The sequence below is a fragment of the Bufo gargarizans genome, chromosome 5 (assembly GCF_014858855.1).
Source record: "Bufo gargarizans isolate SCDJY-AF-19 chromosome 5, ASM1485885v1, whole genome shotgun sequence".
NCBI lineage: Eukaryota > Metazoa > Chordata > Amphibia > Anura > Bufonidae > Bufo > Bufo gargarizans.
In genome coordinates, this window is record NC_058084.1 from 427600146 (window position 1) to 427618603 (window position 18458).

The following is an 18458-nucleotide window of genomic DNA, read 5'->3' on the forward strand; positions in this document are numbered from 1 at the left end:
CCCCCCTGTACTGCTCCTGCGCCGGGTACTGAAGCGCACAGCAAAGGCACAAGACCATGACAAGTCAGAGCCAGGCATGATGACGTCCTACACCGCATGGCTCTGTCAATCTAAGCGTACAGGGAGTGGCAAAAACAGGGAAAATGGCGCATCCAAGAGTAATGATAATGCCCCGTTTGCTCCTAGAGGCTCATTTGCAAGTAATAAAAGTTGAGTTTTCTCAAAAATAATTCCACAGGTGGTGATGGGACCAAGAACGCTAGCTTCTGCTGACCTCACATGTCGCAGATCAGCCTGTTTCACTACAATGATTCTGCTGACAGAAGCCCTTTAAAGGGATTCTGTGGGCACGATTTTCGATACTGAGATTTTGGTATCCTCCTATTAGTCTCCATTATCTCATAGAAAATATACTAGTTTTACCCCCACCTGTCTTTTCATTATTGATAAAAATAGGTTTTTATAGGTTTTTATCTCTGAGCCCAGTGCCGCCCCGCTGTTAATTTATTCACTCCTCTCCGGCCTTTTTATTTTTTTCTCAGTGCGCCGTAATCCCGCACATGCGCCGATCACACTCGATGAGGCTGCTGCCAAGACACCGCGTGGGCCTGGACGTGTGTGACATCGGCTCATGCGCGGGATTACGTCACACTGAGGGGGGAAAAAAAAAAGGCGGGGAGAGGAGTGAATAAATTAGCTGGGGCGGCGCTGGGCTCAGAGATCAAACCTATTTTTATCAAAAACGAAACGACAGGTGGGGGTAAAACTATATTTTTAAAGAGCTAATGGAGACTAATATGAAAATACCAAAATCTCAGTATCAAAAATCGGGCTGCCAGAATGCTACTTCCACACTAGCGTTTTTCTTTTCCGGCATAGAGATCCATCCTAGGGGCTCAATACCGGAAGAGAACTGATCAGTTTTATCCTAATGCATTCTGAATGGAGAGAAATCTGTTCACGATGCATCAGGATGTCTTCAGTTCAGTCCTTTTGACTTTTCAGGACGGAGATAATACCGCAGCATGCTACGGTTTTATCTCCGGCCGAAAATCCGGAACGCTTGCTCGAGTGTCGGATCTGGCATTTTTTTCCCATAGGAATGTATTATTCAAAATACCGCAACGCCGGATCAGTCCTTCCGGTCTGCGCATGCGCAGACCGAAAAGAATATGTGAAAAAATAAATGCCGGAACCGTTTTTCCGGATGACACTGGAAAGACAGATCCGGCACATCAATGCATTTGTAAGACGAATCAGGATCATGATCAGTACAAATGCCATCAGTTGGCATACGTTTTGACGGATCCGGCAGGCAGTTCCGTCAACGGAACTGCCTGCCGGATTCCTTATGCCGCAAATGTGAAAGTGCCCTAAGCAGATGTAACCCCATTAGAGAAAACCTAACAACTGAAGACAGAATTAAGGGGAGCTAAGCAGATGGCATATCCGGGATAACACATTGATGGCCTATCCTCAGGACGGCCCATTACTCTGCAACTGTCCAACAACCAGGTCCCCTGGCTACCGACAAAACATAAGGGTGACAGCATTGCTGACCTTTCATTGCAGAACCCAGCCCAGCAACATCCCTGTGAGTGTGGATGGACCTGGTACCAACATCTCTGTGCCAGATCCCACAGCAATAAAGCAGGTGCCAGTGCCTTTACATTTTGATGGTCAGGAGGGGGCACCGCGGGAGGGATTACCTGATCATGCACACATATAACAGCCCAGTAACTGGGTAATACTTCAGTAGAGTATGCAGAGCCTCTAGGTGTAACGGTAACGCCCCCGTTGCTCCTAGAGGCTCATTTGAACATGGGACCAACACAGATGCCTTCAGCTGCCGAGCGCCCATGTAACAGGTCAGCCAGTGTCATAGGGACAAACCTGCTGACAGATGGCCTATAAATTACACAGCCCAGATAGTGAAACATCTGCGTTCACCGTGACTTCCACACAAGTCCGTGCAAAACACCAACATCAGCTGTAACACTGTAAGAACCTCCACTCCGGGAGCTCAACTCTGCCAGGATTACTTGCTATATTACGAAACATTACATTCCTCTGCCAAAGCTCGGCTCTCCAATTGTTCTCTCTCCTTCCTGGCGGAGAGATCATCACGCCTTCACTAAACACGCTGCTGGGAGCTGCAAACAGTGTGACTGCAAGGCGAGCAATGCTGTGCACCACCAACGCAGATGCAAACAGCTTGTGGCCCGAAATCTGTGCCCTATAAAGGACTATGGGGTCTGAACAAAAGACTGGTTTGGGGTAAATAATAGTAAACCGTAGAAAGAGAAAGAAGATATAGAGCCCAGCCACGATAAGGGCGCCAGTCACCAGATAGCGAGGTGTCCTATTCTTGTCCGTTTTACAGAAAAGAATCGGCGTTCTGACAATGAGGTCTGTGGAAATTGCTGGATGCACATGGCCGGTATCCGCAAGCAAAATACATATGGTCGTGTGCATGAGGCCTAATTCAGGGCTAGAGCAGAGAGCTGGGACATGGCTAAATTTACTGTATATGATAGATCCATATGTAGTGTGGACCCAATACACACGAGTAATAAAAACTAAGTGGTACATGTGTATTTCTGGACGGCTGTATACCGGAGACTGCATAGACAGATAGTGAGTATGTGCGAGAGCAGTGGAATAGGAACCGGCAGGACGACGTGACGGGTCAGCAGCACAATACCTTAAGGAGGCCTGGATGCGGCCATGGGCTCCTTTAACCTCTTAAGGACATAGGGCGTACAGGTACGCCCTTGTGCCCTGGTACTTAAGGACACAGGGCGTACATGTACGCCCTGTGTATTTCTGATCACTGCCGTGCGGCTGGCAGTGATCGGAACCCGGTGCCTGCTCAAATCATTGAGCAGGCACCTAGGCTAAATGCGCGGGGGGGTCCCGTGACCCCCCCATGTCAGCGATCGCGGCAAACCGCAGGTCAATGGGGATCAGAAACTTTAGTATTCCTGAAATGCATCTGTATCCCCCCCCCCTGCACCCCTTAGTGATTTTTGCCCGGTGGGAGGTGCAGGGGGAGGGTTGCGGGCGGTGCGGCAGGCGGGATCGCGATCCCCCGCCCGCCTCCCATTGCGTAATCGTTGGCGTCTAGTGGGTATACCTGGGTGCCAGCACATTGCTGGCACCCTGGTATAAACGGCTGACAACTGTGCTGCGATGTCAGCCGTTTAACCCTTTCCATACCGCGGTCCGTACGGACCGCTGTATGGAAAAGGTTAACAGCGCAGGGAGCTCCCTCCCTCTCCCATCGGGGGGCTGCTGTACCTTTGCAGCCCCCCCGAATGGAGAGGGAGAGAGCTCCCAGGCAGCCCCCCAAGCCCCGTCCTTACCCTTCCCCGTCTGCGCAGTTCTGACCATAACTGAGCAGACGGGGAAGGTTCCCATGGCAACAGGACGCCTCTCAGGCGTCCTGCTGTCCATGGTGCTGAACAGATCTGTGCTGAAAGCATAGATCTGTTCAGTGTAAGTAAAATATAGTACAGTGCAATATATATTGTACTGTACTGTATTATACAGACATCAGACCCACTGGATCTTCAAGAACCAAGTGGGTCTGGGTCAAAAAGAAAGTGAAAAAAAAGTGAAAATAAAGTAAAAATCAAAAAACACATTTATCACTGATTAAAAATAAAAAAAATGAAATTCCCTACACATGTTTGGTATCGCCGCGTCCGTAACGACCTGATCTATAAAACGGTCATGTTACTTTACCCAAACGGTGAACGCCATAAAAATAAAAAATTAAAAACTATGATGAAATTGAAATTTTGCCCACCTTACTTCCCAAAAAAGTTAATAAAAGTGATCAAAAAAGTTGTATGTACTCCAAAATTGTAACAATCAAACCGTCATCTCATCCCGCAAAAATCATACCCTACCCAAGATAATTGCCCCAAAACTGAAAAAACTATGGCTCTTAGACTATGGAAACACTAAAACATGATTTTTTTTGTTTCAAAAATGAAATCATTGTGTAAAACTTACATAAATAAAAAAAAGTATACATATTAGGTATCGCCGCGTCCGTATCGACCGGCTCTATAAAAATATCACATGACCTAACCCCTCAGGTGACTACCGTAAATAAAAAAAAAAAAAGAAACGGTGTAGAAAAAGCAATTTTTTGTCATCTTACTTCACAAAAAGTGTAACAGCAAGCGATCAAAAAGTCATATGCACCCCAAAATAGTGCTAATAAAACCGTAATCTCATCCCGCAAAAAATGAGACCATACTTGAGATAATCGCCCAAAAACTGAAAAAACTATGGCTCTTAGACTATGGAGACACAAACTTTTTTTTGTTTTAAAAATTAATTCATTGTGTAAAACTTACATAAATAAAAAAAATTGTATACATATTAGGTATCGCCGCGTCCGTGACAACCTGCTCTATAAAATTACCACATGATCTAACCTGTCAGATGAATGTTGTAAATAACAAAAAAAAACGGTGCCAAAAAAGCTATTTCTTGTTACCTTGCCGCACAAAAAGTGTAATATAGAGCAACCAAAAATCATATGTACCCTAAACTAGTACCAAGAAAACTGCCACCTTATCCCGTAGTTTCTAAAATGGGGTCACTTTTTTGGAGTTTCTACTCTAGGGGTGCATCAGGGGGGCTTCAAATGGGACATGGTGTCAATAAAAACAGTCCAGCAAAATCTGCCTTCCAAAAACCGTATGGCATTCCTTTCCTTCTGCGCCCTGTCGTGTGCCCGTACAGCAGTTTACGACCACATATGGGGTGTTTCTGTAAACTACAGAATCAGGGCCATAAATAATGAGTTTTGTTTGGCTGTTAACCCTTGCTTTGTAACTGGAAAAAAACTATTAAAATGGAAAATCTGCCAAAAAAGTGAAATTTGGAAATTGTATCTCTATTTTCCATTAAATCTTGTGCAACACCTAAAGGGTTAACAAACTTTGTAAAATCAGTTTTGAATACCTTGAGGGGTGTAGTTTCTTAGATGGGGTCACTTTTATGGAGTTTCTACTCTAGGGTTGCTTCAAATGGGACATGGTGTCAAAAAAACTGTCCAGCAAAACCTGCCTTCCAAAAACCATACGGCGCACCTTTCACTCTACGCCCCGCTGTGTGGCCGTACAGTAGTTTACGGCCACATATGGGGTGTTTCTGTAAACGGCAGAGTCAGGGCAATAAAGATACAGTCTTGTTTGGCTGTTAACCCTTGCTTTGTTAGTGGAAAAAATGGGTTAAAATGGAAAATTAGCCAAAAAAATGAAATTCTCAAATTTCATCCCCATTTGCCAATAACTCTTGTGCAACACCTAAAGGGTTAACGAAGTTTGTAAAATCAGTTTTGAATACCTTGAGGGGTGTAGTTTATAGAATGGGGTCATTTTTGGGTGGTTTCTTTTATGTAAGCCTCGCAAAGTGACTTCAGAGCTGTAGTGGTCCCTAAAAATTTGGTTTTTGTAAATTTCTGAAAAATTTCAAGATTTGCTTCTAAACCTTGTAACATCCCCAAAAAATAAAATATCATTCCCAAAATAATTCAAACATGAAGTAGACATATGGGGAATGTAAAGGCATCACAATTTTTAGGGGTATTACTATGTATTACAGAAGTAGAGAAACTGAAACTTTGAAATTTGCAAATTTTTCCAAATTTTTGTTAAATTAGGTATTTTTTGGTGCAAAAAAAATATTTTTTTTAACTTTATTTTACCAGTGTCATGAAGTACAATATGTGACGAAAAAACAATCTCAGAACGGCCTGGATAAGTCAAAGCGTTTTAAAGTTATCAGCACTTAAAGTGACTCTGGTCAGATTTGCAAAAAATGGCCTGGTCCTAAGGTGTAAAAAGGCTGTGTCCTTAAGGGGTTAAGGCATGCAGTTATCTGAAATCCCCAGATTATAAACTCACGCGATCAGAAGGAATAATTTCAATTATTATATCCAAGGAAATTGGATCAGCTTTCTAATATACTTTGTGCATCACTTCTTCTGCATTTTCCAGTTTATTTCTTTGCCGTCAGTGAATGAAAACATTTGCGTTTATAGCCAGAGACAATATTGTGCGAGTAGCATCTTATTCCCAAGGCAAAGCCACAAGCACGGAGCCTATAAGCCGCACATGGAGTCCATATGGTTCTGCACTATGGTGCTATAGGCACTCTGTATCTTGTCCTAGAAGGACTGCTTTCACCATTTCCAGGCACAGGGATGTCAGCGGCAGATCTCTATGGACTTCAAAGTACAGATATGCACAACACAACGTAGATGGTACGGCTGTGTGCACGAGGCCGTTAGGCCAGCTAACACCACAGTAATGACAGATGCCAATTAGCAGTCTATAGGGATCCATGCTTGGTCCAGTGGACTCATGGGTTGTGGCCACTAGTTGTGGCCAGGGCTGTGGAGTAGAAGGTAGTTTTGGGGGAGTCCGCAGAAATGTATTGACTCCAGCCATCTGTTATTAATATTGTCTAATTTATTAACTTTTATAGGAAGTTTAAAAAAGTTTAGAAATGTTAATCATAAATATACCGTATTTAATGTTCTATTAAGATGTTCCCTATTTATTAAAACCAGCGTTCTAGTGGTGACAGATAGTCAGTTCTCCCCTCCTCTTAGGGTTCAGCTACCGTACATCGCGACATGTGTCGGGCAACATAACATTACAAACAAGTAATCTTTGTCAATGGTGTCGCAATGTGACAGGCCACATGCTACAAGTGCAACGCAACAATTGCAACAAATCCAGACATTTTGGATTGTGTGTCGCACGTCGCCAGTCTTGCACGAATTTTCCTTCATTGACTGTGATGCAAGTCGCGCACATAAAACGTGACTCGTCTGTGTTTTCACAGCCAAATCACAGTTCTAAAATAGTTGTGCAACAGCAAGTTGCACTTATTTTATTGTCAAGCAACACATGGCGCCAAACCCCTAAGCCAGACACAGACAAGCGAGTTCAATGTGAGAAGCTTACTGCGGGTGGCAGTGCGAGTTCCCATTCTGACCTCTGCTCCCCTGACAATCGCACAGCATTAGACCTCTTGCACACGATCGTATGGTTTTGCGGTCCATTTTAAACGGATCCGTTTTCCAGTTGTTTTATTTGTTTCAGTAGCGTTTCTGTTCCGCTTGGTTCCCGTTTTTTGGCGGATCGCAAACAGAAACGGAAGCATACAATAATGTTTAAACAGTAAGTACATAAAAAAATTGGGCTTGGGCATAACATTTTCAATAGATGGTTGCGCAAAAACGGAACGGATACGTTAGACATACGGATGCATTCCGTATTGTTTTGCAGAACCATTGACTTGAATAGAGCCACGGATCGTTATTTGCAGGCAATAATGGGACAAGTTCTATCTTTCAGCAAAACGGAAATGGAATGCATATGGAGTACATTATTTTTTTTTTATATTTTTTTTGCGGAACCATTGAAATAAATGGTTTCGCATACGGACCACAAACGGAATCTATGGAAACGGTAAAAAAAAAAAACGGCCATGTGCAAGAGGCCTTATAATGATTTATAATCCTGTGTGTCTCTGCTAGATCTGGAATCTACTGAATAAGGGCTCATTCAGACAGCCGTATGCTGTCCGCAAAAATGCAGATAGTTTTATTTTTGCGGACAGTCCAGCACATCCGTAAAAAAACAAAAAAAAAAAAAAGATTGCATTCCGCATTTTTGCGGACCCATAGACTCATGGGGCCACGTCCTGGTTTTCACTGACAGGTTTTATTTGCTTTGCGGAGCCATAGAACGTAAGAAAAAGGCCCAACAGAAGTGAATGGGTCTGCATCTAATGCGCTAAAAAAATGATCCGCATATGGCTTTCTGAATCAGCCCTTACACGGACAATTCTGTGTGATCCTGTCAGAGGTCAGAATGGGATTTCACACTGACACACGCAGCGAGTTTCTCGCATTGAACTCGCTCGTCTGTACCTGGCCTTATACTAGGAATCTTCAAGCTGCTCCAGTGCTATAAGGCCCTAAAAGTTACAATGCATGAAACGGTGCTGAACATGCTCAGAAGTGAAGACCCGAGGAGGAGGTTCACTCCTGGGCAGGCCTGCAGTCATCTCAGAACTGCTAGACAGAACAGCAAGACAGCATTAAAGGGGTTGTCCGGGAAGACAGGTGCTGCAGCCTGCGTCTGCTATGGAAAGAATCATACCTACCCACTCCCCGAAGCGCGGGCCCCCCGTGTCTCCATCGCCCAGTCCGCATCCTGTTTACTTCCTCCCCGGCATGGTCACTTGCTCCACTGCAGCCAATAACTGGCTTCAGTGGCGCTTTGTCTCTTGTGGACATGTCATAGCTGAATCCAGTCAATAGCTGCAGCAGAGGAGCCGATCATGCCCATGCCAGGGAAGTAGTAAACAGGAGGCAGACAAGAAGATCGAGACATGGGAGCTGACACGCATGATCAGACCTGGTGAGTATGAATCTTTCCACAGCAGAGGCAGAACCATTTTATGTTGGAGTGTGATAAATACAAGATTTGGAGTCAAACTTTGGCTCTTTGCCATGGCCACAAAATAAGCAGTTGTCTGGTCAAGTCAAACCTGCCTTCAGCAACCTAAACTCTAGGCTAGTGTAGGCGAACCTATGGCACGGGTGCCAGAGGCGGCACTCGGAGCCCTCTCTGTGGGCACCCGCACCCTTGAAAAAGTCTTTGGTGTACTAATATGCCGTTGATTTTTCCTGTCTTTCATCAGCGCAGGGTGCACTATGAATGGCACAGGCAGTGCACTGAATGTAGGCAGGCTATTATAGCCAAGTGATACATGGAAAATATACTATATTGCTATTCAGGTTAAATTGCTGGCTTGGCACATGGCGATAAATAAGTGGGCTTTGGGTTTCAGTTTGGGCACTCGGTCTCTAAAAGCTTCACCATCACTGCTCTAGGCCAAGGGTCAGCAACCTCTGGCACTCCAGATGTTCTGAAACTACAACTGTCAGAATGATCCATTCACTTCTATGGGAGTTGTGAGAACAGCCGAGCAAGTTTGCATGCTGGAGTTGTAGTTTCACAGCAGCTGGAGTGCCGAAGGTTGCCGATCCCTGCTCTAGGCAGATATATTAAAGGGATACTCCCACCATAAATTTAAGGCAGACTGTTAGGATATACCATCACTTTATGATTAATGGGGGTCTGATCTTGGGCACCGCTACCGAACCTAAGAATGAAGGCTGGTTAAAGGTTATGTACACCCCGGGGCCTTTAGTTTTTTTATGATTGCATTAAAAAAAAAAAAAATTTAACCATTCTGTCACAAATGTCATAAATACTTATTTAAGCCCCATTCTTATCAGTTACATAAGAATTGAGCTATAATGGGTGTTTACGAGGTCAGAGATTAGGAGCAGTCAGATGACGGAAAGGGTAAAAATACAGAGCCTGCTACTAGAGAATCTCAAAGCTGTACAGAGAAAGGGGTTCCAAATTTTTAATAAAGACCAACTGAAAAAAAGTACAATGCAATAATAAAATAAAAATGACAAAATTACCGCTAAAGTCTATATAGCCTATAAGCGCCACATCCCAGTCTTAGCTTTGTGGGCAAAGCAGCATTCTCAGGATCGGTGGGGGTCCCAGAGGTCAGGCCACTATTGATCATAAATGTATCAGTTTATAAGCGGAGGTGCAGCTCAGGTAGCATTATCCAGACTGCATACAATTGTAAACCTGGTTTTCAGTCTTTGGAGTTACACATGAGTGTTTTCATTAACTGACAGCAAGCAGAGTGTAAAAATGGGGAACCCAAAGATTATTAATAAAAAAAATGCAGAACTTGTTATGCAAAGTGTAAGCTTTATTTTCATAAATCCTTTGGTCAAGTACAAAAAAGGTGATGTAAATTGTTGCTTTAAAGTCCCAAAAAAGAAAAGAAAACCACATCTAAAAAGATTGGCTGCCGGGGGAGGGGGCAGAAATTGTGTATTACAAGAACAGAGTGGCTTAACCACTCACAATTAATCAAAATAAGACAGTCATCCGCCTTATAATCCCCCGGCTTCACAATTGAAGCAATAGTCAACTACTTAAGAGGATAAAAGACTAATGACAACCTTTGCAAATAGGTCAGCGCTTTGTGTGCTGGCAAATTACAAGAACTCGCTGGGAGATGAAGGGTTCTGCTCGGAGCAGGGGGACTTGGCAGGATGATAGAGTCTGGGGTTGTCCATGTTATATAGATTTTAAGTTATAAAGAGGAACTAGGAAGGGACAGAAAGACGCAATGATCCCATACACATCTGTGCACGCAAAGCCTGTGTGACAGTAATTCGAGCATATGCCTCCAAGTGCCAGCTGGCAGAAAAGATAGCACAGCCCCGAGCTCCTGCTGACCACAAAAGGGAAGCGCAGGAGAACCCGTAAGTCCTGGAGAGACCCAGGCGGCACATAATGGATTACACCGCCGCCAATTCGCATTACTCTGTTTTTCCCACTTTGACAGATCTCTTCCCAGAGCCGTATGGAGATAAGCTGTAGGCCCCTCATGGAGTGCGGATTAGCCGTACCCATCTTCTGTGTCCCAAGATCTTGTCTGGAAGCTGCATCCCGGCTCCTATGTGAAAATCGGCCTAAAAAAAGACTGCACGCCGAGGACCCAATGTCTTCACAGCGAAGTCCCTCATGACGTCAGGACCATTGAAGAGTCGATGGATCCTCTAAGCAGATGCACCTGCTGATCTCAAGACACCTTCTCCTCATCAGGGTACCTGCACACCACTTAGGCCTCGTTCACATCTGTTTCAGAGATCTGTCTGCCGGATACGGCACAAATGCCTGCTGTCGGCCGGACAAAAAAAATAAAAAATGTTCCACACAAATGGTTTAGTCAGGTGGAAACCAGGCATGTATGCCAGAAATCAGCCAGATCGCCGACAGACCCCATTGCAATGAAGAGGATCTGGCAGGCTGCTCTGTGCCGAAACAGCCTGCTGGATCTCAAAACTGAGATGTGAACGAGGCCTTAAAGAGGTTTCCCCGAGACTTAAATACCGACGGCTGATCAGCTGTTCGAGAAGGTATCGTGTTGCCTTCTCAGCTTTCCCTAGGCTAGTGATGTCAGGTTCATCGGTCACATGGCTTAGGAGCCGCTGAGCCCCATTCACTTCAATAGGGCTGAGCTGCTCCTAGCAATACCAAACACGGCCACTATACAATGTACGGCGCTGTGCTTGGTGAACACAGAGAAGGCCACTGCGCTCACAATATCTTCTCAAACAGCTGATCAGCTGGGTCCTGCGTGTCAGACCCCCACCGATCAGTATTTAAATTTTGGAAAACCCTTTTAAAGGTGACCTGTCACCTCTTCTGACATGTTTTAGTAACTTCTTCCATTCCCCATGTAATAATTCTTGAGCATCAATTTTTATGACTTGGTTGTGCCATTCCTTCATTATTCCTGCTAGAAGTTATGAATGAATTGCTAGGTTCTCTTAAACAGTCTTTTGGGAAAAAATGCAACGTGAAATCCGAGGCTGACCCTCAGATTTCTGCTGCGGACTAGCCCCATTTAATGCATATACATGGGTTCAGTTTTGGCTTCAGTTCCCATCCAGCATTTTCTACTTCCTGCCGGAGGAGAACTGAACTGGATCACTGGACGTATGTGAGGGATGCTTAAAATGAATTAAAGCACTAATTAAACCAATCAATATATGAAATTATCCCACTGCAATAGTTCCTGTGATATTTGTGTAGAACTGTCAGAGAGAGTGGCGTTCACCTCCTCCATCCTTCCACGTCATGCCCTGTACAGCCGCACTGCAGGGAGCGATCACAGGACCCAGCCCTCAGCGTCTCTCCATCTGCTGTACAACGTGCGGAGGTGAAGATCTCATAATGAGCTCTGTAGCCGGCAGAAGACAGAGAAGGGAGGCGTTAGTCAGCGGCGAGGAGCTGTATTCACACGTCTCCCTAGATTCGCCATCACTAATATTTATAGGTATGAGTCAATAGATGCCGGGGATCAAAGGCCACCAGCCACAGCAGGAACATTAAAATGTACCCAGGGTCCAGGTTTACTCAGCAGAATACAGTCATACAAAAGGAGTTAACCTTTTATGTTCCCTTTTAAAAGCACCACCTTCCAATCCTTAGACCCTTACAAAAATTATGAGGGTCCACCTTATTATTATGGAAAGTCTCCGGCAAGAATTTTTAAAAAGTATTGGCCCCCTTGAGCCCCCCTTCTAAATCACTCATTTATTTATATATGTTTTAAAAAAAAACAAAAAAAAAACATTCTGCCTGTGTGAACTTAGCCTTAAAAAGGACTATTTTATGGGCCACCAAAAACTGCAACCACAGATTATAAATCACACCGGTCACTGGAGCTACTGCAGAACAGCTGGTTGTCGGGACCCCCAATCATCGGATATTGAGATCTATTCTGAGGTTAGGCTATCAACAGTGAAATCCTGGATATGATCATGTGGTCAGTCAACCTGTGTACACAGTAAAGCTATCACTATCGTTCCCTATTATGGAATTGCAGCAATCACATGGAGAGCGTTTTCTGGACAGGACACACTCACGTGACGGAGGTATGCTGTAACCGCTGTACTTGAAGCCATGCAAGTACAGGAGCAGCGAGACAATAATGCCAAATGTGGTTACTGTGGCTCGGCCACAAACACGTGGTACCACCCTATAGCCACATCTACATTCGGGGCACGTTCACACATAGCGGGACTTCGCTGCTACAGTAAACGGTGCAGATTTTCCACACGCAGTTCCACCATCGCAGTTGCCCATACCCGAACGCAGCAGCTCACCATCTGATCAGGGGGGGTCTCAGCAGCCGGACCAGATCAATCTATCCTGAGCTATCCTACATCGGAGTCGCTTTTCTTTTTTAGACAAGTGACAGATGCAGCAGCCTCGTAGGATTGTTAGGCTATTAGGCTTGATAGGTGCAGACGGTTTCTCGGGAACTTCATGTTCTAGTGGGAAAGACTGGACAAGGGGCTTATTAAGCTGTTCCTTCTGCACAGCTGATTCACTGGGAACAATGGGTATTATTGAATGATAACGAGTATGGGGCCGCTCCCGCCGAGAAGGCTGGCACTAGCCGCACACCAGGGCCGCACGTGCAAAATTGGGGGCCGACATCTTACCCCTCGCAGCTTAGTCAAATGTCAGACGCCGACAGCTTCGTGATTTCTGGACACATATGGTCAGTCGGGATTCCTGTGTGCAGATTCCACAGCGTTTTATGATTTCCTGCAAAACCAGATATTTTTAAAAGGGGAAATGCAGTTACATAGCTCCCGGGAGTTCTGCACATGTCCCATGTAATTGTACCCTTACCAGCGTATGGCAATCCTGGTTTCACTACTTCTGACAAAGCCACATGTACACGCTGCATATGGCGCTCAGATTTTCATGCACACGACCGTATGTATTTTGCGGTCCGCAAAACACGGATGCAAAATGGACAACGATAGGTCATGTTCTATTTTTTTGCAGATATGCAGAAAAGGAATGCATACAGAGTCACTTCCATTTTTTTTGCGGACCCATTAAAGTGAATTATACCAGACGGAAAAAAAAAATAATAATAATAATAATATACGTTTGTGCGCACAAGCCCTAATACGGTAATACAGAACCAGCCAAGTAGGGGAGATTTTCAAAAACCTCAAACGCACTGTGGAAATTTTTAGCATGGAAACGAACCACGCTGCCATGTGCGTGTACCCTTAGTGCGCCTTCACATTCACTGCCTTACTGGTACCCACTATCTAGGGAGCAGGCCCAGTCTGGAGAGTAGCGCACCCCTTTAAGAAAAAGTCCTTCAGCTGGAACGTCTTGTCCAAAATGCGACATGATGAATAGTTGTACAGAGAAGATGGTGTCTTGTAGGCTGCTGCTTGGGCACTGACTCATCGCTGGTGTGCGGCTAGAGAGCGACGCCGTCCTCTGGTCCCTGACGTGGTGTCATTCATAAGTCTTTTTATGGTCACTCCTACACATATGGGAAGAAACATTCTGATCTAATAACGTCCCTTTAACACGGAGGGAGTGCCGCTGTACACCTTCAAGAGCAAACAACAAGGTGGTTTCTCCCGAGATGAAGATACAGGGTTATAAACCGCTCACTGATTACATTAATGAATGGCGCAGTAATCGCATTCTTAGGGGCCCATAGAGCAGCAAGCGGAGTGCCTGTAGGTTCGTATAAGGTGAGAAACATGGATTGGAAGTATGTGCAGCAGGCTCGTGAGGCATGTACTGGAGTCCTATACCGATGGCCTATCTTCGGGATCAATATCAGACTGGCACGGGTCCAACTCCCAGCCAGAAAGTGCGGAAACTGACCTGCCATGTGGATTTTGAAACCAGCAGCATGTCAATTGTTGTTGGATTTTTTATTAGTTTTTTGGGTCGGATTTCACCCTTTTCAATAGAAGGGCGAGATCTGCAGAAAATCAGAATCAAATCCGCATCAAAATGGAATAAAAAACACACCAAAAACATAATAAATAGGCTTGCTATGCACTTTTTGTGTGGTTTTGTTGCAGATTTTCTGTATATGGTCGTACGCTGCTTTGCGCTGCACAAAACACGGATATCAGCCGTGTGCGCTCCGCATTTTGTGCAAGGGAACATCTGGCCCTCAACAGGCAAGTCCTATTCTTGTCCATGATACAGACAAGAATAGCACAGTTTTTTTTTCTTTTTTCCTTTGCAGGGCCGTGGAACGGAGGTACGGATGCGGACAGCACACGCAGTGCTGTCCACATCTTTTGCAGCCCCATTAAAGCGAATAGGTCCGCAGCGAATGCGGCTCGGATGCGGACCCAAACAATGTTTGTGTGCATGAGGCCTAAATCAGCGCCGTGTGCAGCCACCCTAAGGGTATGTTCACACAACGGATTTTGAAAACGTGCTTATTTTCTGGGCGGTTTCGGCACGGTTTTTTAGCTTCCCATTCCTGCTCCAAAAACCATACTGCTTCTTTTTTTCCACGCTGTTTTTTTTTTTTCTGCCTCCCATTGAAATGAATAGGAGGCTTTTTAGAAGCGGTTTTTTTTTTTTTTGCTCGGAAAACGTACGAAAAACAATGCCAACAAATGTCGTGTGAACAGGCTGATGCCCTTACACGTGGCAGGTTTTCTTGCAGAAAATGTCTGACTGAAAATCAATTCCATCCATCTGAATGAGGCTTACAGAAATGCAGGCGCTTAACGGCAGAACGTCCCCATTCGGATGAATGAAGACGATTTTTAGTCGCCGGAATTTTCTGCAACAAAATCTGTTGTGTGTGAAGGTGCTGCACAGGGCAAAGATCGTAGCCATTTGGGCAGCCGTCAGAGATTCTGTTAAAAACGAGGAACAATATAACGCAGCAAGCAGCACTATTCTGTCTGGTAACTTCAGTTTTTGGTCAGTAATTTCCATCAGAGATAATGGACAGATCTGCACCTGTTCTGTGTCTTTGACCCGCACCTGGTTTTCGATCACAATAACCAATGGAATTTACTGACCACATAACTGAAGTGTGACCTCAGCCTTAGGCCTCATGCACACGACCGTTGTTGTGTCCCGTGTCCGTTGTTCCATTTTCCGTGATTTTCTGCGGACCCATTGACTTTCAATGGGTCCGTGGAAAACTCGGCTAATGCACTGTTTGTCATACGCGTCCGTGATCCGTGTTTCCAATCCGTGAAAAAATAGGACCTGTCCTATTTTTTTCACGGACAACGGTTTGCAGACCCATTCAAGTCAATGGGTCCGTGAAAAAACAAGGAGGCACACAAGACTGTCATCCGCGTCCGTTTTTTTTTACTTTCCTTCATGTCTGGTGATCCTCCAAAAATAAAGGAAGACACACGGAAACAAAAACGGACACGGATCACGGAACAACGGAACCCCTTTTTGCGGACCGCAAAAAAATACTGTCGTGTGCATGAGGCCTTAGAGCTTTCAGACGAACCTAAGGACTCCTTGCCTGTGCTTTGGACCGCAAATTGCAGTCCGCAATGCACGGGTCTCAGTCATGTGCAAACCGTGCAGCGGATGCTGACCCATTGGCTTGAAAGGGTACGCGATCCGCAACATTCGGAAACAGATAGGACATGACATCTTTTGCGGTGTGGAGGCACGGACCCGAAAGTCCACGGAAGAGCTTTGTAGCGTTTCCATGGGCTTCAGATCCGTGCTTTCGTTCCACAAAAGATGGGGCACGTCCTCTCTGTTTCCCCATCTTGTGGATCGCGGACCCATTCAAGTCAATGAGTTTGCAGGCCGCATTACGGGCACGGAGCCCTTACAGTGGTGTGAATGGGGGCTTACCGTCATTATTCACCTAAAATTGAAGCAAGGTTGTGAACCCAGCCTAAATTTATAAAAATAGGTTTTAATATCACATTTTTCCCACTGAAGTCAAGGTACAGTAGATGGGAAAATATGGACGACTTGCCCCCCCCCCCCCCCCCCAAAAAAAAAAAAAAAAAAATATATATATATATATATATATATATATATATATATATATATATATATATATATATATAAAATGATAGCATACATTTTTATGTCCTAGCACTGCACACGCGGCTGCTGCAGAATACCAGAGAATACCAAAGGGTTGTCTAAACACAATGGCAAACACCCCATTATGGAATGCCATAGTAATAAAGGGGTACCGCCGTGGAGAACACATGGAGCGATTACAAAAAGGATCTCTTGCACTGGAGGACTCAACATTTCTGTGCCTTACATGGACATTTCAATGGGAACAGTAATGCCTTGTTTCCCCTGCGGAGGCGCTGCAGGGAAACTGAACACTTGCTACCAGAATTTATTCCAGGGGCCTCGAGTTATCAACTTACTGTCAAGGGACATTTTTTTTTATCAAAAAGGAATTTTTCAAAGTGTAGAAATTATTTTTAGGTTGAAAACAATTCTAATAGTAAAACAAAAATAACCACCATGTAAATAAATCTTAAGCGCCTTGTGTATCACTAAGGCAGAAATGTTTTTTCTCGCTTTAATTTCCTGGCTGAGATAGTTAACTTAAAACACTTTACAAAAAGCTTAAAAACTGAATCCCTGTCAAAAAGGGCATAAAATATTTACACAACTTAAATGGTTTTTACTTTCGGAGAATAAAAAGCCGCTTCGCTTCCATTCGCATCATTAATCATTTATTCCAACTTCCGCCAACATAAAATGCAGCCGCACGCTACAGAGGAAGAGATGAGGGAACTGCAAGCCAGCGACAGGCGCTAGCCCTTAGATGGCAGATGACACAGATTTTAATGGGATCAGCCAGCAATCTAATGTGTTTGGGGCCGTCTGATGCTCCTGCGACACCTGATGACAAAGAAAACATGGACTAAAGCCGGCCGTGCATCGTACACAGCCGTCTGACGGCTGTTCCTCCTGATCCTCTATACACATGCACACTCAGCCAAGTGCATGCGTTTTCAACAAGCAGAGGGGTGGAAGCCACTGGGCGAAGGCACTGCCGGCGGCTCATTTAGCCTACATAAGAACAAAGGATCAGGCATACAAGTTGGACATGCTCGAACCCTCTTAGGCCACTGACAGAATCCTATTGAAATTCTCCAAGCCCAATCCATCTTTTTCTCTTTCCATTATCAGGTAGAGATTTACAATCTGATTTCTCAATATGGTACGTGGCCTGCTGAAAAACGTGGCACATATTCATGGCTTTATTCTCAGCATAGGTCATCAATATCAGACCGACGGGGGTCCGACTCCCGGCACCCTTGTTTCTCAGCTGTTTGAAGAGGCTGTGGCGCTCACTGGAGCCCTCGTGAATGCTGCATTTTCTATACAGATTACCAAGCACAGCACCGTCCATTGTATAGTGGCCATGTTTGGTATTGCAGCTGAAGCCGATTCACATGAACGGTACTGAGCTGCGCCTAGGCCATGCGATCAATGAATGCGACATCACTGGCATGGAAAACAGACATCTAAATCAGTGGGGTTGCCAGGAGTCGGAATCCCTCTTCCTCCTAATCCGATATCCTGAGAATAGGTCATAAATATAAAATTCCTGGGGAACCCCTTTAAAAAGGAGCTGCCACCTTTTCTGGACATGTCTGTTTTAAGTAAATCCTTGTGTTTCCCATGAAATGACCATACTGGGGCATTCTGCGGTGTGCCTTTCCTCTGTTATTCATCCTAGAAATGTACACATATACTTAGTGTGAAACTGAAGGGACACACCCTATTTAAAAGTGAATGGAAATACTCAATTCTCATACATTGCTGTTTTTCAATACATTTATGCCAGAATCCTAGAGCAAGCACACTGATAAATCTTGTGGACCTCTTGGTACATATAGATTTTGAATCGCTCATGTGGCAGCTGCAGAACATTACCTCCCAGTCTCAATTATATTCTAAAACGGGCGCACGTCCTTATTTAACACGCAA

General features: G+C 44.7%; 1 protein-coding gene across 5 annotated transcripts in view; it reads right to left on the reverse strand.

Annotated features, from left to right (window-relative positions):
• ARHGAP12 (Rho GTPase activating protein 12) overlaps positions 1 to 18458 on the reverse strand; it is an 89342-nt gene that overhangs the window by 51654 nt on the left and 19230 nt on the right. The gene's annotated exons all lie outside the window — the stretch shown is intronic.